General features: G+C 36.4%; 1 long non-coding RNA gene across 1 annotated transcript in view; it reads left to right on the top strand.

Annotated features, from left to right (window-relative positions):
* Positions 1–816: 816 nt before the first annotated feature.
* LOC119716889 (uncharacterized) overlaps positions 817–15,820 on the top strand; it is a 279,074-nt gene continuing 264,070 nt past the window's right edge. The window contains exon 1 of the long non-coding RNA XR_011808866.1: positions 817–951. This is a non-coding gene — a long non-coding RNA (uncharacterized lncRNA). The remainder of the gene's footprint in view (positions 952–15,820) is intronic.

Genomic DNA, 15,820 nt, shown 5'->3' with positions numbered 1-15,820 from the left:
CCTCCTCCAAATTTCAAAACAATTAATTATGAACAATTTACAGTAAATTTGATGGACAGTAGATTTGACAAATAATAAGACTGTATGTTTCAAATAAGAATAGATCATTAGTTTTCACTTTTATACCTATGATTCAACAGACCACAAGTGTAGAGTTAAATAATTAAGGAAAATAGGTAGGGGTTAGTCTGTAATAATCAGGCTGTAAGCAGTTCCTCCTGTGTTACATGTTCCATTCAAAGGAAGCAATGCTTATGTCAGCCTCCGCAAATTTAAAGCAACCTCTTTGTTCTTCTACTTCATCTTGTCTAGTAAGTTTAAATGTAGACTTTATCTCAGATTGAAATTTATTCCTTCAAAAATGGCAGTTCTGGAAGGCATCAGATACTGACTCATCCAAACATGGAACTTTTCAGCTAGATCAGGATACCACCACCATGACCACAAAGCTGCTAACTTCTGCTAGAAAAAGCACTCTGTACTTGAAAGTGTAAGCTGCTGAAACAAGCAGTTTTATGCCTTTTCATGTTGTGTTTCTGCCTTTGTACTTTGCCATTCTTTACTGATTTTTAGTATAAGCCAGGGGACATTAAATTTCTGAAGTTTCATCTTGACTTGGATCCACTCCTCAGAGCTGGGTGATTACGCTCTACACAGGTGCAATGCAGCATTTCTGGGACGATGAAACGAAACCCATCTGTGTCTTCCAAGTTTCAGCTATACCACCTGCCCTTACTCTTATTTAACACACTGAGACAGCTGGAGTAAGATGTATAAATCACCTTCAGCCTTTGTCTAAACTTTTCTTCTCTGAGACTTTGGGCATGGGTTTGGTGGTAGTACTGAGGATACATGGGAGCTTCTCTACAGTCACACTGGTCATACTGCCTCCTTTCGGTACTGGTGGAGAGATGAAATGATTTTGGGGCTGCCACGTATTGTTGATGTAGAGTGAGTAAGATTTAAAAGTTATTTGCTTTCTGTTTGCATGTCCAAAAAAAAAAAAATATCAGTTAGGACTCTAATGACCTGTATCTCTTGATTATGAATAGTTATGTACATGTTTAATGTCATATTTCCCCTTGAAGCCTTTGGAGACTTGCTGTGTTGTCTTACGGTGCACTTATTTTGCTCAGAACACTATGCATACCCTGCAATTTTTCATAACTAATTTGGGAAATTAAACTTCATACCATGTTCCAACAGCACACTTCTCCCCTTTCCACCCTCTTTTTAACAATATTTATTTTTTAGCATTCACTGAAGAACTCCTACAATATTTACAGATGTAATTTTCTAAGGTATTTTTGAGGATGATGTCCCTTTCAGGACCATTAATATTTGCAGAATAAGTAGGTGTTAAATATTAGATGGGAGGTCAGACTCGCTGATGCTTATTTTGGTCAAAACAAAAATTGCTCCAATTTTAACCTTTAAAGCAGTAGAAATTCAATGATTTTCTTGTTGAGAAACAACACCGCAATGCTATCCATGCTTTTTTTAAATATTATTATAAAAATGTACTTATAAATAATCAATGTGTAACCTAGATAAAGATTCCAGTAGTGTGTATTTCAATCTATGAACAAGGTACCCTACTCTACATGAATAACTTCTGCTAAATTGTACTGTTGTGGCCATTTAAAAATTACCAGGCCAGACGATGAGCAAACTCAGTATCCAATATGTCCATGTATTAAACATAGCCTATAAACATCTTTTAGTTACTGTATGTTGGCAGGAATATTTTTTGTGCTTTTTGTATACAATAAAAGCAGTAGTATTTTTAGATAGGAAAGAAAAAAAAGGAGAAAAACATTTCCACATAGTGACGGTGGAATTGATTAAAATAGAAAACTAACTTAAGATTGAAAGCCCCACTGGGGAAAAACAAAACAAAACAAAAACCAAGGCAGTATATATTAAAGGGGAGGCAATCGATTTTCCATAAGGTTAGGTTTGCTCGTGATGAAAAAATTTCTTTAAAAGATACCAGAAAAAGAGAAAGAAAAGATCAGAGTGCATTGAATGGATTATATTTTTCTGACAGAAAACAGAATGATCCTGTTGTAGATTTGTCAAAATAAAGACAGAGGTATCATTTTAGTCTTTACTACTTAATGTTAGTCTTGTACTTCCATAAAAAGGAAGTTCTGCTGCTGAATATGCAAATAGAAATACAGTTGCCACATACTTGCCTTTTATAACAAACATATATGCTCTTGGTGAAATAGCTTTCTGTATCATTTCTGCTATCTGTGAAAGAGATTAAAGATGTCCTCCTTATTAAACCTCTGGGTACTGAAATATTGCATAATTAATTTTAATTCTCTGACTCTTTACAGAAGTAAAGCAGCTTTAAGAGAATGGGTAGCAGATCACACACAGCTTGCATCAGTTTATACCCACTGCACCTTCTGATTAAATTCTGGTTAGTTTTCAGTAACATGTTTAAATTTGATCTAGTTTCCATCATCTATTATTTAACTTAAATAAACAAAAATATAATGCCCTACCCAAAAATTCTTCCTGTATACCTTGTCTTCCTGATTGCAGTAATGTATTCATTTGGAAATCCAACTTCACTCAAGGGCATAGATTTAAAAATAAACTGAAATATAAAGGAAAAAAAAGGGGGGGGGGGGGGAAGGTGGAAGGCAGCAAGGACCAAACAATAGCTGTCTCAGGTTTGTTTTTACTGGGTTACACAGTAAGTCATGTGTGGGCTATATTTGTTTTAAATTTCCTGGCTAACAATTTCTTAGTCAAACAACCTTGACAGTGTCCCTCTAACTTATTCATGGCACCATGCAGAGACATCACAATGAATTTATTTGCATCCCTAAGTATTTCAGGGGCCTACAGCTTCTTCACAAAATCTTCTGTGCTGAACTTCAGAATAAGCATCACTGTCCGTTCCTATTGATTGATTGATGGGCCTGTGAGCCCCGTTACTCTTCTGACAAGCTGCACTTACAGGAGCTTAGTCTGGGTAAATAAACAGGTCAGTGAAGTGGGAAGTATGTGGCTTTATAGTGTATGCAGGCCGTTGTTTCACCATATGATTATTTGGAGTATATCAGGTGACCAGTCATCAGAACCGAAGGTTGCTTAACCTTGTGCTCTCTGGAACAGGGAGAACAGTTTTAACCTCTATGAAATGTTATGAGCTAACTAAGCTATTAAATGATAGTTAATACAAGATGCTGAGAAATAATTTGAATTCATGAACTCATCAGGCATTATTTAGATGTGAGTTTTTCATTAGCATTTATATTTGCCAAGCATCTCTTGCTTTTCATGTGTACTACAGACAGGTTCCGTTTCTTTCTGTAAGTGTCAGCAATCATTGGCTTTGTGGTTAGTACCAATCTTGTTCTCATTATGACTCTTTCCATCTTTAGACCCTCTATGAGCGGTTTGGAATCTTTGACTAGGTTGATCTGTGAGCTCCTTTCAGGCAGTGCCATAAAAATGTAAAAGTCATGCTGTGTTTAATTAAAAAAGAAGCATCACTATCTCTTGTGTACAACTAATGGCATTTTCTTTTAAATTAGGAGAAAGATATAGCAAGGCTGGCCCAGATCCTCAGCTGATAATTTACATTTATTAAGGGTCTGTTGTAGGGAGTCTGCCTATGGAATTATGATTACATTTATTTTTTGTAGTTAATGCACACAGTTTGACTTAGGTACTTCAATCATTGCACTGTGTTTCAGTAATGAACATCATCATTGATAACTACAAATTACAGCTCCAAGTAAAAAGAGAGACACATTCATATCCTTCTTCAGGCTTTATTAAACTTTTCTGACATTTAGAAAATGCAGTTTGCTTTCCTACTATTATGCATTAGTGATTTAGGAGAACTCAAACGGAATATATTTGCAGTGTGCATAATCATGGTTTGGGGAGCAATATATTCAAGGAATCCATTTAGGAGTAAGTAATTCTTCTGAATGGTATCCTTCAAATGAAGGTGTGCCTGCACTGTGCATGTCAAAGATCTAGTCCTGCTTTTTCTTCTTGTCAGTACCAACATTACTTTTCCGCTCTTTTCCTACCGCATGCAGCATGCTATATTTTCATTGGCATTTGCCTTCTCTGCTCAGAGCTCATTCCATTTTAGTGGGATATCCCTGTAGCACTGTGAAGCACTTTGGGAGATAAGATGCTGTAGAAATAGAAGCAAATAGTGGAATATGTAAGCACCTGTCCCATTACCTGGGGTGCACCGAGGGAATTCTTGCTAAAGCAAATAACTGAGGACCTTTGTGGAATGGAAGATGTGCTTTGAAGTTGATTATCACTGAGGATAAAACTTAATTTGCTGAACTGTTGCAATTTCTTGTGGACAAAATGTTTTTTAAGGAGTGTTGTGGGCACAACCAGAGATACCTTAGGGGTTCTTCTATCTCATGTCAAGGTTCCTACCTCATCACAAGGTCAAGAGATTACAAATTCTGTCCTTTTTTGGATCAGAAGATCAGTAGCTATAAAATAATTATGTAGACACTCACCAATTAAACCATTTAGTTACACAAAAAAAAGAAATGGAGGAATTTTGAGAAATTTACTGTCTCTGTCTCAGATTAAGCTTAGGTCAATATCTCTAAGATGTGTCCCTACATTTTATTTAAAATACATGATAACATAGGCTTTAAATATTTCTCAGCTCAAGTCTTTTATTGGTTTGTTGTCTTCATCTATAGAAAGCTTTCCTGAAAATGTATTTATATCTTCTTTCTGGAACTTTAGCTCATTTTCATACCCTGTTCTCTCCTTCACAGATACAGAGAGCGATTTATTCCATTTTGTTTTCTTTTGCACTGCTCCTTTACAGGATATTGCCATTCTTCCTTTCAAGCTTTCCTGGACTAAAAGCCAGTTCTATGAGCTCTACCTTGTAGGTTCACATTCTCCAGTCCTTTGGATACTCTGTTTGCTTTTTTCTAGACTTTATTCAGTCCACGTATATCTTGTAATTGTGCCAAGGCAAGGATTGTTGTCTAAATTTCAGCATTGCTAGAGTTGCTTGGTGCAATAAATTATCTGAAGATGCTTGTAGATGTTTACATCCATGCAGCCAACTATGGTGGTTGTCACACGCCACAGCCTGACATTATTGATTTTGGTTCAGCTTGTATCTCACCATACTGCTGCCTCATTGCTTGTCCCCCTCAGCTGATAGTTTCTGCCCAATGATATCTTTAGATGATCCTGTTTGAGCTGAATTCTGGCTTTCCACAACCCATTTTTCTAGTTTTTTAGCAGTGCAGATCCTGTTCTCCCACATGTATGCTGTCACTTAATGTAATGCTATGTACGAGTTCAATATTCTACCATTGTGTTAAATAATAAGAAGGTGATTAAAAAAAAAAAAAAAAAAACAACTTTGAATTTGGCAGCAAAAGGTTGAACAGGTGAGCCTGACTGTTGAACACCAGTGGTAGCTCAGCCTGCCAGTCTATTTAAACAACGAAGTAAATCAGCTGCTGCTGAGCTTGGGGAGAAAGGAAGCAGCCAAGTGTGTAAGCCCAGTCTGCTGTTGCAACTTCAGTCTAATGGCACAGAAAACAAAAAGTCAAAAAGAAGGCAAGGGGATATTTATGGCTGTTGGTTAAAATCAAAGTGATTACCAATTTAATCTTACCAGGGTGATAATAATGATAATAAATAATATTTTGCACTCATTTGGACATGGAATTAATCAACCCCCCTGAAGAGTGCTAGATGGAAGAGGGTTAGCAGAGAGATGCTGAACTGGAAGGATATACCATAAATCACTGCTGAAGTAAATTTTACTTGCTGAAGAGAAATGCTTGGGAAACTTAGTTCTCAATGCAATAGACTTAGTCATTACCACAGTTCATGGTTAATTAAAATACCTTTTGATTAACATTTACGTTATCACTGTTTAAAATGTTTATTATTTTCTAATTTCTTTGTCATTTCTCTGTGTTAGGGAATGTATCAGCTGATATTTTCTTTGTTTGTTGTAGGGACAACAAATATTGTGATTTGTCAAATAACAAAAACATCTATTAGTGAAGAGGTGGTTGCTAATATAAAAATCAACAAACATTATTAACAGCAAATTATAGAATAAATAGTAGTTTTCAGAAGCTGCTCCTACTCATTAGAATTAAAAAGACCTTTTGCTCATCTAATGAAGCATATGCAATGAGTTATATGGAGTTCTGTCATATGCCCTCAGTGAGAGGCATCATTCAGTTCTTCTGGATAAACCAACCCATTTTCTTTCTGCTCTCTACTGGCACTCCTATTCCTTCCTGTTGGAGGCAGAGGGTAGGAACCCCATGGCAGCATTTGCTGTGTTACATACCGCTGTACCCACGCAGCCCAGGCTGTGCCGATCTGTTCCCATGTGAGAACAGCTGCACTGGTGCAGACCTGTGGTCTGTTCAACCCTATAGGTAGTCTCTAACAGTGACCATAAACATTTGCCGAGGGAAAAGTAGGAACAGGGCATGTACTTCTTTCATTCTCTCCTGGTCTCCATCTGTGTTCAGCTCAGAAATTTTTCTATTTTGTTGTTGCTTAATTAGTGGTTTGCTCTGTATCTTTCTTATTACTTCTACAGTCTTCTTGTGAGCCCTGTGAATTTTATGAATTTATCCTTTGGCCTAGGGATCTACTGCCTGAGTTTATTTTGAGTCTGGCTCCTGCTATCTTATTGGATCACCTCTATTTTATCCAAAACTCTGTATAGGTTTCCATATCCCTATAATGTCATCTGTTTTCTAGCTATGACAGTACTGGTTCACTCCTCATATGGTAGCTGTTTGTTTCACTTGGCTTTGTTTGCTTATTGACTTTTTATGAAGTTTTTCCAGTTTTGATGCATCATTTTTGAGATGAGGGGAACAGAACAAATACCCATGTGCATGAACCATGGTGTGTACAGTGGTGTAATGATGTGTTGTATTTATTTTTCAAAAAAGAACACTGTCAAAAATCTTTTGGAAGTCTAAAAAGAGTGTGTCACCTGGATCAGTCTTATCTACAATTATCTACAAGCTCATTAATCTGTTCAAAGATCTCTCGAGCTCTTTTGGGAGGAACAGCTATTTAGAGAAGCCATATTGAGTATTCCAAAGTTTATTGTATTTATCCAGAGGTCATTAAAGCTATAATAAAAACTAAGAAGTTAACTAAATCTACATAGCAGCTGAATCTATATAATATAAATATCTGTTGGCCTAATATAATTGGTATTCTTAAAGGCCTGTTGTTCTCCACATTCCTCTGTGCTTCCCCTAAAAACTATTTTAAGACTGGAGATGCATTTGCCATCTCCCAGTTTTCATGCACCAAAAAAGTTGTCCCCGTGCATTCTATGATGGATGTGCTCAAGTGAGGGTTGCTCAGGAGGTACTTGAAGAAGAGAGAGATGCTTCATTGAATTGTCATTGACCTATTAATTTTTTACTTCTGCTCAGCATCCTCTCCAGTGTATGCACATGAGGATTCATGAAGTAATCCCAAACAGTTGTATTTTCTGCCTTCGTGCTTGGTCTTTTGTCACTTTTGTCACAACTGGTATAGTCATCAGGGTCAGTCAGTAATACAGACCCATTGCTATATTCTTGTTATTTTGGCCTAGAATTTAAATCTACACAGACTGCTGGGTATTTTTGACACCTGTTCTGACAACAGCACAGCTTGCTCTCTCTTTATTGAATATTTTTTCATGACATTACAATTTCTGATATGCTTAGTGAATTTATACCTTCATTTAGAGAGAGACATTCTGCTTCCTCCATTTTATTTCTAGCCTGCTAGTATTTGTGCAGAAATGTGTTTATCTCCATGCTGATTCTTTTCCTGGTTCTCCTTAGATGTCATTCCATTTGTTTTTCACTTCATGTTTACTTCTAACCCGTCTTAGTTTTGGGATGAAGGATTTGTGGCATCTTCCTCCTTAGAAGTGCCATACTCAATCATATGCTTTTATGCATATATCAGGCTTTCCTTGTTATTTGCTTTCAAAGTTCACTGATAACCTTTGCGGTTTCAAGTGAGAACTGTTTAGTTTCTTATTGATTTAGTGTCTTGATCTTCTCTTTGGAGTTTTTTTTCCCCTTTCTGTTACCAACACGTAGATAGCGGGTACAAGGTGAAGAGAAGCCTGACTACTGTAGAAACCAGGTCACGCAAATAACAGGAAATGCAACATTAACTGCACAATTTATTCAAATTAAGCATAATGAACATGAAAAGTACAGAAGTAGTATAATTGGTGTCACAATTTTTGCTAATTCCAGCAACTTTATCTTGATCAGATTACAACCTTAAAAAAATTAAGTTAAAAGCAAACCACAATGCTTCTGCTTGGGAAACTGTAGATGCCTCAGCATCTCTTAAGGTATGTGAATTCTAATTTCAACAAGGTTCTTAAGCTCATGATTAATTTAGGACTACCTGATTTCAAGAGTATTCTCCTTCATACTTAAAGTTAAATGCATACTTAAGCATTTAGATGAAACAGAATCCACAGGAAACTAGGTAGAGGAATAAAATTATAAAAAATATTAGGTAATATGGTTAATAACCATAAGCTGGCTCAACCATCAAAACAATAGATGCGCATTTAAGTCCTGTAAAGGCACTAGTAAATATCCCATTTGACCAAGCCAAAAACATGAAGGGAACAACCTGCTCTATATGCAATAGAGCAAAGAAAGGGTATTTTAACTTGTGAATTAGATGACAGAAGAGAGAAGTAAAATGCTAATCAGTTTACATGGTAACTAATTACACATAGAGAAGGAACAGGCATATAGATGGAATTTACAAAGATTGTAAGCTAGTGTGGTGGTAAATAACTCACATATGGAATTAAAACAATTGATGACAAAGTACTTTATAGTGTATGCCCCATGTGAAATATATATTACCAAGTGTTTTAATACTTACTTTTTTCCTACAAGGTTCATGAAATTTTTATTGTATACCGTATTACATACTTTCTCACTGCTGAAGCTCATTTATTCCAACAGCTTCTGTTCTACATGGTCCAGCAGATGTTTCCATTATTTTTCTTATTGTATTTTGTGTCCTACCCCAAACTTAGTGTCATAATGGGTTTGTTCAAACAAATCCAGTGAAGTCAATAGATGTTTTGCCTACATCAGGATTAGGTTAGGGGTTGCCCCCAAGCATTCAGAGATGCTTTAAATAATCACAGTTAGGAAAGATTTTTTTGTAGACAATCTGACCATAGAAATAAAAATTACATGTAAAGTAAGGAATCTGTTATTTAATTTTCATGACAGAAAATTATTATTAGTGGGTAATAATTTTGCATATTTAATAAGTTCTTTATCAGTAAGTAGACAAGACCTTACATTCATGGATCTCTCTTGTCTCACAGGAGATTTAATGTTTTCTAGTAAAACTACTGGAAAAACACAGTAAACCAATTTGAGCTTTGCACAAGCATTTATGTGACTTATATTTGACCAGAACAAAGTATGTTGTAATATTATGAGTGCTTTACTAGGCAAGGAGGCTATGCACCTGCCTTTAATGCATTGTCACTTAACTTTCTTCCCATCAGAAAGGCTTTCTGAGAGCTTTAATATTAAAAATACAAAAATTGTGTAAACTGTTTCTTTTGTCATACTGAACATTTTTGAAGACTACAATTTTGTCTTCAGAGCCTGGCACTTCCTGAAGAGTAAATACTCAGAAATAAAACACTGGCCTTCGACACAGGGCTGTTTTCTGCTGGTGATTATGGATGGAAAACCATCAAAGAAATCCTCTATCATTTTTGTCACTAGATAAACACTGAAGTACCTTGTATGGTTTGTTTTTGTGATTCTTTTAGATCACGTGTAATTACCATCCACTGATGCTCTTTGAAATGAACTCTGGCACCTCCATCATAAGATCAGTAGGTGAGGCAACACATACTGAAAACTCCCTGAAACATTATTTGCTCCAACCGTGTAATCAAACACATTTCAAAATTTTCATTGGTATTTATATTAATGAGCAAAGTAATCTGTGAAGCTCAGTGGGACTTGGCTGGAGAACAGACCAGTTTGGAATATTTTCTGAACGTGGTGATTCTGCATCAATCTTTTTCACAACTCTCATAAAGGATATGGGAACAATATAGTTTAATGCTCAGAAAACTTCAGGTAATGTGCTTTCAATATATTGCATATCTGGTTTTGTTTTTCATTTTTATTTTTTTAGTTGCTAGCTCTGTCTATTAAATCTTGAAACTGTTGTTACAGTGCTCTGAAGAGAGATCATCTTTGCTCGTAATGTGTTTTCCTGATGATCTAGTGGGTAAAAGGGAGAATTTAAAATTGTGGATTAAATTTATTTTAGTAATGCCTTAGGAATTTGAGGTATATATTTAGTTATGCCTGGAACCAGACTATAAATTGGAGAGTACTGTTTTGCCCTTCTTCACTGTTAGCATTGAGCAGGAGTCTGGAAGAAAAAATAAATAAATAATTGTTGTCATTATGGATATATAGTGGCAGAGTTGTTGCACTTAACTGCAAATACATTCCCCTCCTGCAGCATCTGACTAATGCTTACCTATCAATGTGTTATTGGAAGATAGAAAAGATGTCCTTTTATATTTCTACCTTAAGAAAGCACAAACCAGATGAATGAAAATACTCAGCAAGTCTTTCTGAGCAATGTCCAACGATAAGTGAGGAAAAATGTTAGAGAGAACAAAGTAATGATAGCTGGTTGTGTGTGCATCTGCCTCTCTGGGCGTAAAATAATTTATAGTGATGTGAGTGAAACCGAAGGATGAGTGGTGGGCAACTTCTGTTGGGCTAGGTTTAGATGCAGGCATTAATCTAGCACTGTCAGAGGGGCACCGTGACTGACTGTGTAGTGGGGATCTGGAGGTGGCTGCTGGCGGATGCTCAGAAGATGGATAAACCAGGCTAGCATCAAACTTCAGAGCACCGTTTTGCTGGGCGTTCATTAGCAATGTGCTTTGTGCTAATGGTTAGCTCTGACTCATTATCAATCATTATCACTAAGTAATCAAACAGATGGTCCTTAATGATCGTATCCCACATTAGCTGTGCGCCTACAGTCCCACAGAGCGGATGCCACCTCATTAGCACTGGAGGCTGTGGTCTGCACGGGTCTCAGTTGCTGAGGCTGAGGGCTCCAGCCCTCATTGATGACGGGAGCAGAAGCTGAAGTGGAAGACTTTGTTCTTCATCACTTTTCCTTAGTCATTGTTGTTATTTTGTGTTCCTCACTACTGCCAAAGACCAAAGAGGCAGGTCATATTCTGGCTCCAACGTACGTCTTTCCTGCCTGTACTACATCATTCTTACCTTGCAGATTTTACTGCTTACACATTTTGCTGTACCCTTTTTGCAGTTACGCTACAGGTTTCCCTTTAGCCCTTTGCAGTTATATATTATTTATACAGTTTTATATTTCTCTATATATTAAAGCATAGCTGTGGTACAAAAGCTTAGCTGTGGTACACAGCCTAACTGTTGTACAAAATGCACGTGCATTTTATTTGATTGTGCTGCTTGTAGTGTTATAGTGTTACAAAGTGCTTAGTCAGTGGTGCTCCGCATGTTGTTTTGGAGTCCTTAATGGCTCATTTTTAAAGCAAGCAAATATTAATTTTATCTTACTTACTGTACTTCTTCCTTATGATTAGAACAGGACTCTGCTTTGGCTACAAGGGAATCTGCAGTTCAATATTGTATCCCCAAATGATTAAGGACATATAAACAATACAAAATAACTCCTCCACCCCATCCTCTGCCTCTCACAATCTATTTTATGAATGGCTTTCCTATGGACTCTGTTATTATATTAAATAAGATCATAAAATCAGCTTTATGAAGGCTATGCTACTGCCTGTATTAATGAGTGAAATGAAACTTTTTTTCCCTTCAAATGCAATTGAACTGAAAATCAACATTGGCCAACAGTTTTATTTCAGAATTTCTGATCACAGGGAACACCAAGTAACTGTGAATTATGGTTCTCTAATTTCACTGCAGGGTCAGGTGACAAACTTCTACACTGTTTTATATGGCACCAGAACTACAGCAGGGTGCAATTATAGGCTTATAACTCAGTTTTCTTGATTTTTACCTGACACTATATACAGATTTACTGTGCAGCACAGTCTCCAGCTCCTTCACTGCTCAAGCAGCAACCCCTTTTCTTCTCTGCCTGCAACAGATCCATGCTTATATCTGACTATTGCTTCATTTTTGTCTGCACTTGCACTTACGCATTTAACAGCTATTTCCTCTCTTAATACCAGGAGTAAAATATATATTAAATATATATAAATATATAAATATCAATGAAGAGTTGAGCACACATAGGAGATTCAGCTCAAATAACAGACTGGAGAAATATCTTGGGAATTAGAGGCAAATATATGTTTCAGTCATAGCTAGAGGTGTACAGACAGGAGTATGGCCCTGTTACTTACTGTGACAAACTCAGAAGTGGGTTGAGATGGTTGAGATAAACATTTTCAATGCACAGGACAGGGAAAATCATTAAAATAAATACAAAGCAAAAATCTCAGTGTCAGTGAGAAGAGGAACTGATGGGAATAAAAAAATAATAGTCACAAGAAGAAAGAGGCAGGCTTTCAAATGAATGAATTGTGCATGCACTGAATCTGGCTAAAGCACTGTGTTTTCTCAGAAAGAAAGAGCTGAAAGTATGTGAATACTTTAGGATGTTTGGAAGAGGATGAGAAGTTATAAAGAGCTGGAATAGCCTTTATCTCATCAGTTCATGCAAGTTCAGGTAGATATGAACTGCCTGCTCACTGGGTTTGGGGGAGAGAAGTAAGAGTCCATCAACTTTCTAGTAGAAGATGGGTGCAAAACTAGGATTAAAATGGCACTGGAAAAGTTTGTTATGGTGGTAATACTTGACTTGGTTCCCCAGCAGCTGCAGGGAATGGGACTTGATGACCCAAAAGGTCCTTCATGGTTGTTGTTTACTATGTTCACTTATAAAGCTGTAACAATACTTAGAAGAAAATGTACTTACTGGCAAAGAGAACTGAGTAAGCTTTTAATACAATGTAGTTAGATATCTCAAAATAATAATTGGCTGTGTTTGAATAGATGGAGCTGAGAATGTTTTACCCTGTTGCTATGTAACACTGCCTTTGTGGATTCAGGAGAGGTTATGATGTTTCCTCAAACATCAACATTTTCATTGTTTTTAGAAAACATAATACATCTGCAGAAGTGAATTCCTACTCAGGCTTTTAGGACATTTTCAGAAATAGATAGGGTTTGAAGTGTAAAATATTTCTGTTCTATTCTTTTTTAAGAAATCCTTTATGAAACTATGGAGAAGGGGGAATACAATTTGTATGGATTGAGGAGAATGCATCTTAATGGGAATAAAGAGTAACCTGATATTCTAGGTTGAAAAACAACCTTTGAAATATTGCTCATGAAGCCTGGTGATTTATACTCTCAACAGAAATAGTCTAAGAAAATATCAAACTGTTAAGTAGTTAACACAAAGGCATTCATTTTTTTTCCATTTCATCATGAAACAGATGTTTTTCATGTCCTATTGACTCACTATTAAAAAAGAAAATCAATGTAAGATGTTATTTATAAGCAAAAGCTTTTTCACGTACAGCCTTATATCAAGTCCAAGATTCCACTGACTTTACTGAATTTTAATTCAGGTCTTTACCAAAATGTAAGTCAGAAGTACCTCCCTAAAAATCTGTGGTGTTACGCTTGTGTGAAGTGAATGATAAGGTGAACTTGGTTTATGATGGAAGCTAGTGCTGGCTGCTTTAATTTCTACAACTCTTCTACTTCGATTAAAAGCTCAGCCTGTGCAGCTGTTGGGCTAACCCTTGTATGGGGAAATTAGACCATAATTATATATTTGACCTTTTGAAAATCAAACCTAGACTAGTGGCTTTAAAAGAACAAAACAAACAAAAACCAACAGCAACAAAAACCACGTTACATAGCCATGTGAGTATGGAAGTTGCAAGACCAGCTGCCCCTGAGTGTGATAACTGCAGTTATGTGAAGTAGTGCCCAGGAGCTCTCCTAAAATTTAGGCATAATTTTCTAAGAAGTTCGATACAGGTTTCCTCATGTAACTGTTGATTTGGCCTCTCTTTCATGGTTCAATGCAGTGCTGTTAGCAGGATAATGTGTGTATCTTTTTCTTGGCATGTACCTGTGTGTGGGCAATTTGCTGTACTCGGTTAGCTATAATGCTTCTTGGTGCATGCCTATAGGTTGAACCATTATTTAAAAATATATATATATATCAAATGCAATGAATACATTACTGTAATTATCAGAACTAATACAAAGATAAAATATTTACTCATTTGCAAGAGGAATATGGAACAAAAGACAATGAGAGAGACTATGCTGTATAAATTATTCTTTTCCATTCCTGTTATTATACAATCCTCACTTTCTGCAGGAATTCTTACCCCTTTCAGTTAAATGCCTGCGGAATTAGGTAGGTTTAAATAATCTTGAATTACCCATGATGCTTCCTGTAATTATGTGGGATCTGGTTCTGCAGTGTGGAGTGTTTTGACATTATATGTCTGCCCTGCTGCCTCCCTTCTCTGTGTATGCCACCACATAGACTGCACGTCCTCTTTGCTCAATATTTGCACAGTGCACAATGGAGTTTTAATCCAGAACAGGGTTTCCCAGAACAAGGAATCGTTTCCTCCGTCACAATATACATCACACTGGTTAGTGAATAATACCTTTCTCCTAAGACTATCAGAGAACAAGCCCCTCTAATATTACCTTTGTTACGAGGGTTACAAGACTGAGAAAAGGAGGTAAGAATTCTTTCCTCACTTTATTTCAGTATAAAGGGTAAAGCTGTCTTTTTTAAAATGAATTCACAGGTTTATGTTGTTATGAAAATATATTTGAAAATGATTACTTGAGTGGGTAGTTATTAGGCTGAATTGTATTCCTGTGCTGTAGTAAAATTTTTCATAAAAGTACTATTTTGGGTCTCATAAGGTGAGGAGGACACTGACAATTTTTAATCTCAATGATACTGGCCTTTGTTTCTTTGGGAATGGCTTGGGAGCTTTGTGAAGGTGAAATTTATTACTGCATGTAATAGGCTTCTCTCTTACATAGACTAGAGTGTTTCTAAGGTTTGATAAACATACATTTTCCAAAGACAATAAAAACACATTGATAGCTTGAAAAAAAGTGTATTGAAAAAGTGTGCATATATATATATATAGAGAGAGAGAGAGAACTGAAAGTAGAAGGGGGAAAAAATCAGTTTTGTAGGAATTGTAATAAAAACATGGCTTTGATACCTCAATGCCAGTCTGGGATTCCTGTATACTTGCAAGAACTTAATTTAGGTCAATGTGATGTCCTAAACTGACCCAATGATCAGAACAGAGATAAAGTGCAGCCTACAATCTTACTTCACATTTAGATTTTTTCGCTGAACTCTGGTTGCTTTGTACTGAGGAAGTGATATAAAATAACTCTAAATCTGGCATAAAGAGGGAGAAAGGGGAGAATCTTCATGCCACAAAACCAAGTCAAATCTTTCTTGGCCCTTCCTCTTATGTCATCTTCATATGGTGGATGGAAAATCATGTACAACCAATGCTGTCTTCCACCTGTTGGTTACTGGTGGCTTATTAACCTGCATTAGTTCCTGGCTTTGGTATATACGTGAGGATTGTGAGGTATCTATGATCTATATAGACATGTTTTCCTATATATGATGTATTACAGAAAAATAATGGTACAGATCAGTCTGG

Source organism: Anas platyrhynchos, chromosome 4, assembly GCF_047663525.1.
Source record: "Anas platyrhynchos isolate ZD024472 breed Pekin duck chromosome 4, IASCAAS_PekinDuck_T2T, whole genome shotgun sequence".
Taxonomy (NCBI): domain Eukaryota; kingdom Metazoa; phylum Chordata; class Aves; order Anseriformes; family Anatidae; genus Anas; species Anas platyrhynchos.
Note: the sequence above shows the minus strand (reverse complement) of the source record. Positions and strands in the feature narration are given on the sequence as shown.